We start from the raw sequence: 7,643 nt of genomic DNA on the forward strand, positions 1-7,643 counted from the left end.
TGTCCCCTAGAAAGCTAGTTGTCAAATGTTGACCAGCACATCCCTACTTAAAGGTCTTTCCGGAACACATACAGACACATATATTAGGCCTGTCTTATAGTAACCCTCAGTGTAGGCATGACACTTCAAAGACACAATTCAGTTAAAAAAATATGTGCCTGCCAATGAATTATAGTCTGGATAACCTGATCTTGGTTAGTAGGAGTTAATCAAATTATATATTTTATAATATATGAGAAAAATAATGGACAACATATACTTCTTTACATATTTCTTTCTCTAAGCTGAATATCAATCAATATTAGAAGCAATTAATTCAAGGTAGTACCATCTGACAATTAGCTGGAACCTAACTACATTGTTAGGTAATTTTAGATCCACATGCCTCTAATAATAATAAAGCTAAGAGAATAAAGACACCTTAAAAGGATAAGAAATCAAGGCGTTCTTGCTCCTTATTCTTTCCTGGTTTATTTCCACTCCTTCAACTTGAATACTGAAGTCTTTGCACTCAAATAAATCAGAGCTAGGAAAGAAAAGGTGTTACTTAAACCTAGAAAACAAGCAAATAAATCCACTTTAATTTTTAGTAAACAGCTTTCTTGACTTCATAAAATTGTGTTGGTCTCGACAAAAACACCTAGTGAGAGTATCTCTAGCAGAGACATATAAGGCTTCTTACTGTGTCTTTTTAGTCATTTGTCTCTTTGTGTCAGCTAATTCTCAATTAATACTAGGTGGGTCTACGGTCAACTCATATGTTTGTGTGTGTGTATGTATGTATGCATATATACATACACATATATTTACTGTATCATATATTAATCATAAACATATACATACATTTTCAGGTTTGAAATATCATTCCACACTTTAGCCATAATGGATTATACTATATTAATTTTGGAGGTTATTACATCCATGTTGTGTGATGAACGACTATTAACTTTTGTGTTCTGACCTGAATACCATGAAATTCTTAGTTCTCACCTCTCAATTCTACAGGAGAAATGCAGTCTATTTCACTCCCTTAGCATCTTATATTCATACACAGATCGTGTATAAAATGCAACTTGTAAAAGTAGGTGTCATCTTGTGCTCCAAAGGATACCATCCCAAAAGTGAAAAACACAGGAGAATGTGAGAGAATATTTGCAAATCCTATATCCGATAAGGGATTTGTATCTAGAATATATAAGCAACTTACAACTCAATAAAAAAGTAGATATATAATCAAATGTTAAAATAGGCAAAAGATCTGAATAAATATTTCCTCAATGAGATATACAAATAGTCAGAAAGCAAATAAAAAAGTGCTCCACAATAGTAGTCATCAGAGTAACATAAATCAAAACCACAGTGAGATACCACTTTGCACATACTAGAAAGGCTATAATCAAAAGGACAACTAATAAATGTGTTGGAGATGATGTACAAAATTGGAACTCTCATCTACTGCTGGTGGGAATATAAAGTGATTCAATCACTTTGGAAAAGTTTGGCAATTCTGCAAAAATTAAAAATACAGTTACCTTATGTATCAGTCATTCCACTTCTAAATATCTATTCTCAATATGAATAGAAACACAAGTTCTCACAAAAACTTGGTATAAATATTCATAACAGCATTACTTATAATAGTCAAAAAGTGGAAACAATTCAGATATTTATCAACTGAACAACTGATTAAAAATGTGGTCAATCCATACAATGGAATATTATTCAATAAAAGGAAATTAAGTACTCATGCATGTTACAAGATAGATGAAGCTTGAAAACATGCTAAGTGAAAGAAGCCAGTCACAAAAGAGCACATATTGTAAGATTCTACTCATATGAAATATCCAGAAAGCAAAAATGTAAGATAGGAAGTAGATTTGCTCTTGCCTAGGGCTGGGGCTGAGGTTGAGTGTTAAATGGGGAGTCACTGCTAATGGGTAGAACGTTTATTTTTCGGGTGGTGAAATGTGCTAAAATTGATTTTGATTTTGTTTGTACACCTCTGAGAATATACTTGCGCCTGCAATCCTAGCACTTTGGGAGGCCAAGGTGTGCAGGTCTCCTGAGCTCAGGAGTTCAAGACCAGCCTGGGCAACATGGTGAAACCCCTGTATCTACTTAAAAAAAAAAAAAAAAAAAAATTAGCCAGGTGTGGCTGCACATGCCTGTATTCCCAGCTACTTGAGAGGTTGAGGCAGGAGAATTGCTTGAACCCAGGAGGCAGAGGCTGCAGTGAGCCAAGATCATGCCACTGCACTCCAGCCTGGGTGACAGAGTGAGACTCCATCTCAAAAAAGTAAATAAATAAAACAATAAACGTTATAGATATTAAAAACTACTGAATAGTACCATTTAAATATATGAACTGTATGGTATGTGGATTATATCTCAATAAACTGTGTGTGTGTATATTCACACTATATGTATACTCAAATAATATACACACACACTCAAATCAGAGATGGGGAAGAAAAAGTATGTGCATATATATTACACACACACACACACAGATACTTTATATATATATATACACACACACTATACATAGTATATATATACTATATATATATTACACACACAGATACTTTATATATAAAGTGTGTGTGTAATATATATAGTTCACACACACACAGAACTTTATATATATATTAGACACACACACTTTATATATATGTATGTGTATGTGTGTATCTATATATAGTTCACACACACATAGAACTTTATATATATATATATGAAGCTCCATGGATGATTGGTAGTACTACACACACACACATATATAGTACTACCAATATATAGTACATGTAGTAGTAATAGTATATGTAGTATACATATATGTACATATATATATACACACACACACACACACACACACGTGTAGTACTACCAATCATCCAAGGAACTTATCTTCACTATCAGGGCTATTCAACTTAATTTGAATCATTATGTTTCTGAGTCAATCCAGTATCTCGAAGTTAGACAACATGACTTAGAAACAGCAATATTCATCTGAGATAGAGTAGATTTGTGTTTCTATCCTGGCCTTGCTGCTCACTATTTGTATTGACTTTATATTTACCTTTGGCAAATTCCTTCACCTCTCTCCTTCAGTCTATGCAGATGGACAATTAGTAGAGTAAACTTGATGGTTACTAAGATCACTTCAAGAAGTGTGATATATCATAGAGAATGTGGCATATGACCAGATTTAAATAATGGGCATTTCATATCCTTTTGGTGATAGATCTATTATTTAAGAATTAATGTGAAGCCAACATAGATACCTCATTCAAATCTGATCCGCATGTTAACATCTACAGTTGCCAGAATCTAAGCCGAAATCACTCTAACTCCTCCTTTCCAGTTGTCCACCGCATATGATCAACTTTAGTATATTAACAGAATTTCTCTGTGTCAGTCCTCATAAGCCACTTGGATATGTGTATTTATTCATCGATTATTCATCAATTTCATGTGAATCAAAACTATGCCATATTGCAAAAACTTTATATACTCCCTTGAAACATTTTTAACAATTAGTCATAACTTCAGATAACACTTACATTAGTTTAGAACTAAAAAAATGTAAAATGTGTTATGCAATCAAGTGTAACTGGAACTATTAAATAATAGTTCACTCATAAGAACATAAAATGATGCTTACAGGTAGATATTCTGAAAATCTCCTTCTTCAACTCAGTATTATTGCAACTTTCACATAAATTGGTCTCTTTATAAATGAGTTTTATAAAATTTTGTGTGATATTAATTTTTAATTGTTTTGTCTCCCTCAATGAAGCATAAGCCCTTGTAAGTCAGTTTGCATGTTTTAGTTAAGTTTTCACCAGAATTTAGGATATATTTAATTATTAAATACATTTATATTTAACATATATTTAATGTGCATGTTCTGTGTCCTGGTTACTTTGGCACATATTGGTTATATAATAGATTAAAATAAAAGGCAAACATGACTCTGTCTTTTTACAGTTTCTAATATATTTGTATAAATATATTTGTGAAATGCTCAGTTTATTACAGACAAGTAACTAAAATCTATCATAATAAAACACAATATAATTGATTAATATAGCAAAATGTTCAAAGGTATTTTATAGGTAAGAGGAAGTAATTTCATTTATTAAAATGAAAGGGATTGATGGACATGACCCTTTTATACTGATTTGATATTTCAAGTAAAGAAAAATGTCAATTAGGTTAGTAGAAATGAGTCTTAGCTTTGATTTTTATCACTACTTAGCTGTGTAATGTTGAACTGATAAAAACCTCAGCTTCATTATGTGTAAAATGAGAAAATTAGACAAATTTCAATATTCATCCTGCCTGTAAAATTTTGATTATTCAATGTAAATACTTTTCTTTTTTTTTATTATACTTTAAGTTTTAGGGTACATGTGCACAACGTGCAGGTTTGTTACATATGTATACATATGCCATGTTGGTGTGCTGCACTCATTAACTCATCATTTAACATTAGGTATATCTCCTAATGCTATCCCTCTCCCCTCCCCCCACCCCACAACAGGCCCCGGTGTGTGATGTTCCCCTTCCTGTGTCCATGTGTTCTCATCGTTCAATTCCCACCTATGAGTGAGAACATGCGGTGTTTGGTTTTTTGTCCTTGCGACAGTTTGCTGAGAATGATGGTTTCCAGCTTCATCCATGTCCCTACAAAGGACATGAACTCATCATTTTTTATGGCTGCATAGTATTCCATGGTGTATATATGCCACATTTTCTTAATCCAGTCTATCATTGTTGGACATTTGGCTTGGTTCCAAGTCTTTGCTATTGTGAATAGTGCCGCAATAAACATACGTGTGCATGTGTCTTTATAGCAGCATGATTTATAATCCTTTGGGTATATACCCAGTAATGGGATGGCTGGGTCAAATGGTATTTCTAGTTCTAGATCCCTGAGGAATTGCCACACCGACTTCCACAATGGTTGAACTAGTTTACAGTCCCACCAACGTTGTAAAAGTGTTCCTGTTTCTCCACATCCTCTCCAGCACCTGTTATTTCCTAACTTTTTAATGATCGCCATTCTAACTGGTGTGAGATGGTATCTCATTGTGGTTTTGATTTGCATTTCTCTCATGGCCAGTGATGGTGAGCATTTTTTCATATATCTGTTGGCTGCATAAATGTTTTCTTTTGAGAAGTGTCTGTTCATATCCTTTGCCCACTTGTTGATGGGGTTGTTTGTTTTTTTCTTGTAAATTTGTTGGAGTTCATTGTAGATTGTGGATATTAGCCCTTTGTCAGATGAGTAGGTTGCAAAAATTTTCTCCCATTTTGTAGGTTGCCTGTTCACTCTGATGGTCGTTTCTTTTGCTGTGCAGAAGCTCTTTAGTTTAATTAGATTCTATTTGTCAATTTTGGCTTTTGTTGCCATTGCTTTTGGTGTTTTAGACATGAAGTCCTTGCCCATGCCTATGTCTTGAATGGTATTGCCTAGGTTTTTTTCTAGGGTTTTTATGGTTTTAGGTCTAACATGTAAGCCTTTAATCTATCTGGAATTAATTTTTGTATAAGGTGTAAGGAAGGGATCCAGTTTCAGCTTTCTACATATGGCTAGCCAGTTTTCCCAGCACCATTTATTAAATAGGGAATCATTTCCCCATTGCTTGTTTTTCTCAGGTTTGTCAAAGATAAGATGGTTGTAGATATGCGGCATTATTTCTCAGGGCTCTGTTCTGTTCCATTGATCTATATCTCTGTTTTGGTACCAGTACCATGCTGTTTTGGTTACTGTAGCCTTGTAGTATAGTTTGAAGTCAGGTAGCATGATGCCTCCAGCTTTGTTCTTTTGGCTTAGGATTGACTTGGCAATGTGGACTATTTTGGTTCCATATGAACTTTAAAGTAGTTTTTTCCAATTCTGTGAAGAAAGTCATTGGTAGCTTGATGGGGATGGCATTGAATCTATAGATTACCTTGGGCAGTATGGCCATTTTCATGATATTGATTCTTCCTACCCATGAGCATGGAATGTTCTTCCATTTGTTTGTATCCTCTTTTATTTCATTGAGCAGTGGTTTGTAGTTCTCCTTGAAGAGGTCCTTCACGTCCCTTGTAAGTTGGATTCCTAGGTATTTTATTCTCTTTGAAGCAATTGTGAATGGGAGTTCACTCATGATTTGGCTGCTTGTCTGTTATTAGTGTATAAGAATGCTTGTGATTTTTGCACATTGATTTTTTATCCTGAGACTTTGCTGAAGTTGCCTATATGCTTAAGGAGATTTTGGGCTGAGACAATGGGGTTTTCTAGATATACAATCATGTCATCTGCAAACAGGGACAATTTGACTTCCTCTTTTCCTAATTGAATACCCTTTATTTCCTTCTCCTGCCTGATTGCCCTGGCCAGAACTTCCAACACTATGTTGAATAGGAGTGGTGAGAGAGGGCATCCCTGTCTTGTGCCAGTTTTCAAAGGGAATGCTTCCAGTTTTTGCCCATTCAGTATGATATTGGCTGTGGGTTTGTCATAGATAGCTCTTATTATTTTGAGATACGTCCCATCACTTCCTAATTTATTGAGAGTTTTTAGCATGAAGGATTGTTGAATTTTGTCAAAGGCCTTTTCTGCATCCATTGAGAAAATCAGGTGGTTTTTCTCTTTGGTTCTGTTTATATGCTGGATTACGTTTATTGATTTGCATATGTTGAACCAGCCTTGCATCCCAGGGATGAAGCCCACTTGATCATGGTGGATAAGCTTTTTGATGTGCTGCTGGATTCAGTTTGCCAGTATTTTATTGAGGATTTTTGCATCAATGTTCATCAGGGATACTGGTCTAAAATTCACTTTTTTTGTTGTGTCTCTGCCAGGCTTTGGTATCAGGATGATGCTGGCCTCATAAAATGAGTTAGGGAGGATTCCCTCTTTTTCTGTTGATTGGAATAGTTTCAGAAGGAATGGTACCAGCTCCTCCTTGTACCTCTGGTAGAATTCAGCTGTGAATCCATCTGGTTCTGGACTTTTTTTGGTTGGTAGGCTATTAATTATTGCCTCAATTTCAGAGCCTGTTATTGGTCTATTCAGAGATTCAACTTCTTCCTGGTTTAGTCATGGGAGGGTGTATGTGCTGAGGAATTTATCCATTTCTTCTAGATTTTCTAGTTTATTTGCATAGACATGTTTATAGTATTCTCTGGTGGTAGTTTGTATTTCTGTGGGATCGGTGGTGATATCACCTTTATCATTTTTTATTGCATCTATTTGATTCTTCTCTCTTTTCTTCTTTATTAGTCTTGCTAGCAGTCTATCAATTTTGTTGATCTTTTCAAAAAACCAGCTCCTGGATTCATTGATTTTTTGAAGGGTTTTTTGTGTCTCTAATTCCTTCAGTTCTGCTCTGATCTAGTTATTTCTTGCCTTCTGCTAGCTTTTGAATGTGTTTGCTCTTGCTTTTCTAGTTCTTTTAATTGTGATGTTAGGGTGTCAATTTTGGATCTTTCCTGCTTTCTCTTGTGGGCATATAGTGCTATAAATTTCCCTCTACACACTGCTTTGAATGTGTCCCAGAGATTCTGGTATGTTGTGACTTTGCTGTCAGTGGTTTCAAAGAACATCTTTATTTCTGCCTTCATTTCGTTATGTACCCAGTAGTCAT

The sequence above is a fragment of the Pongo abelii genome, chromosome 14, assembly GCF_028885655.2.
Source record: "Pongo abelii isolate AG06213 chromosome 14, NHGRI_mPonAbe1-v2.0_pri, whole genome shotgun sequence".
Lineage (NCBI taxonomy): Eukaryota > Metazoa > Chordata > Mammalia > Primates > Hominidae > Pongo > Pongo abelii.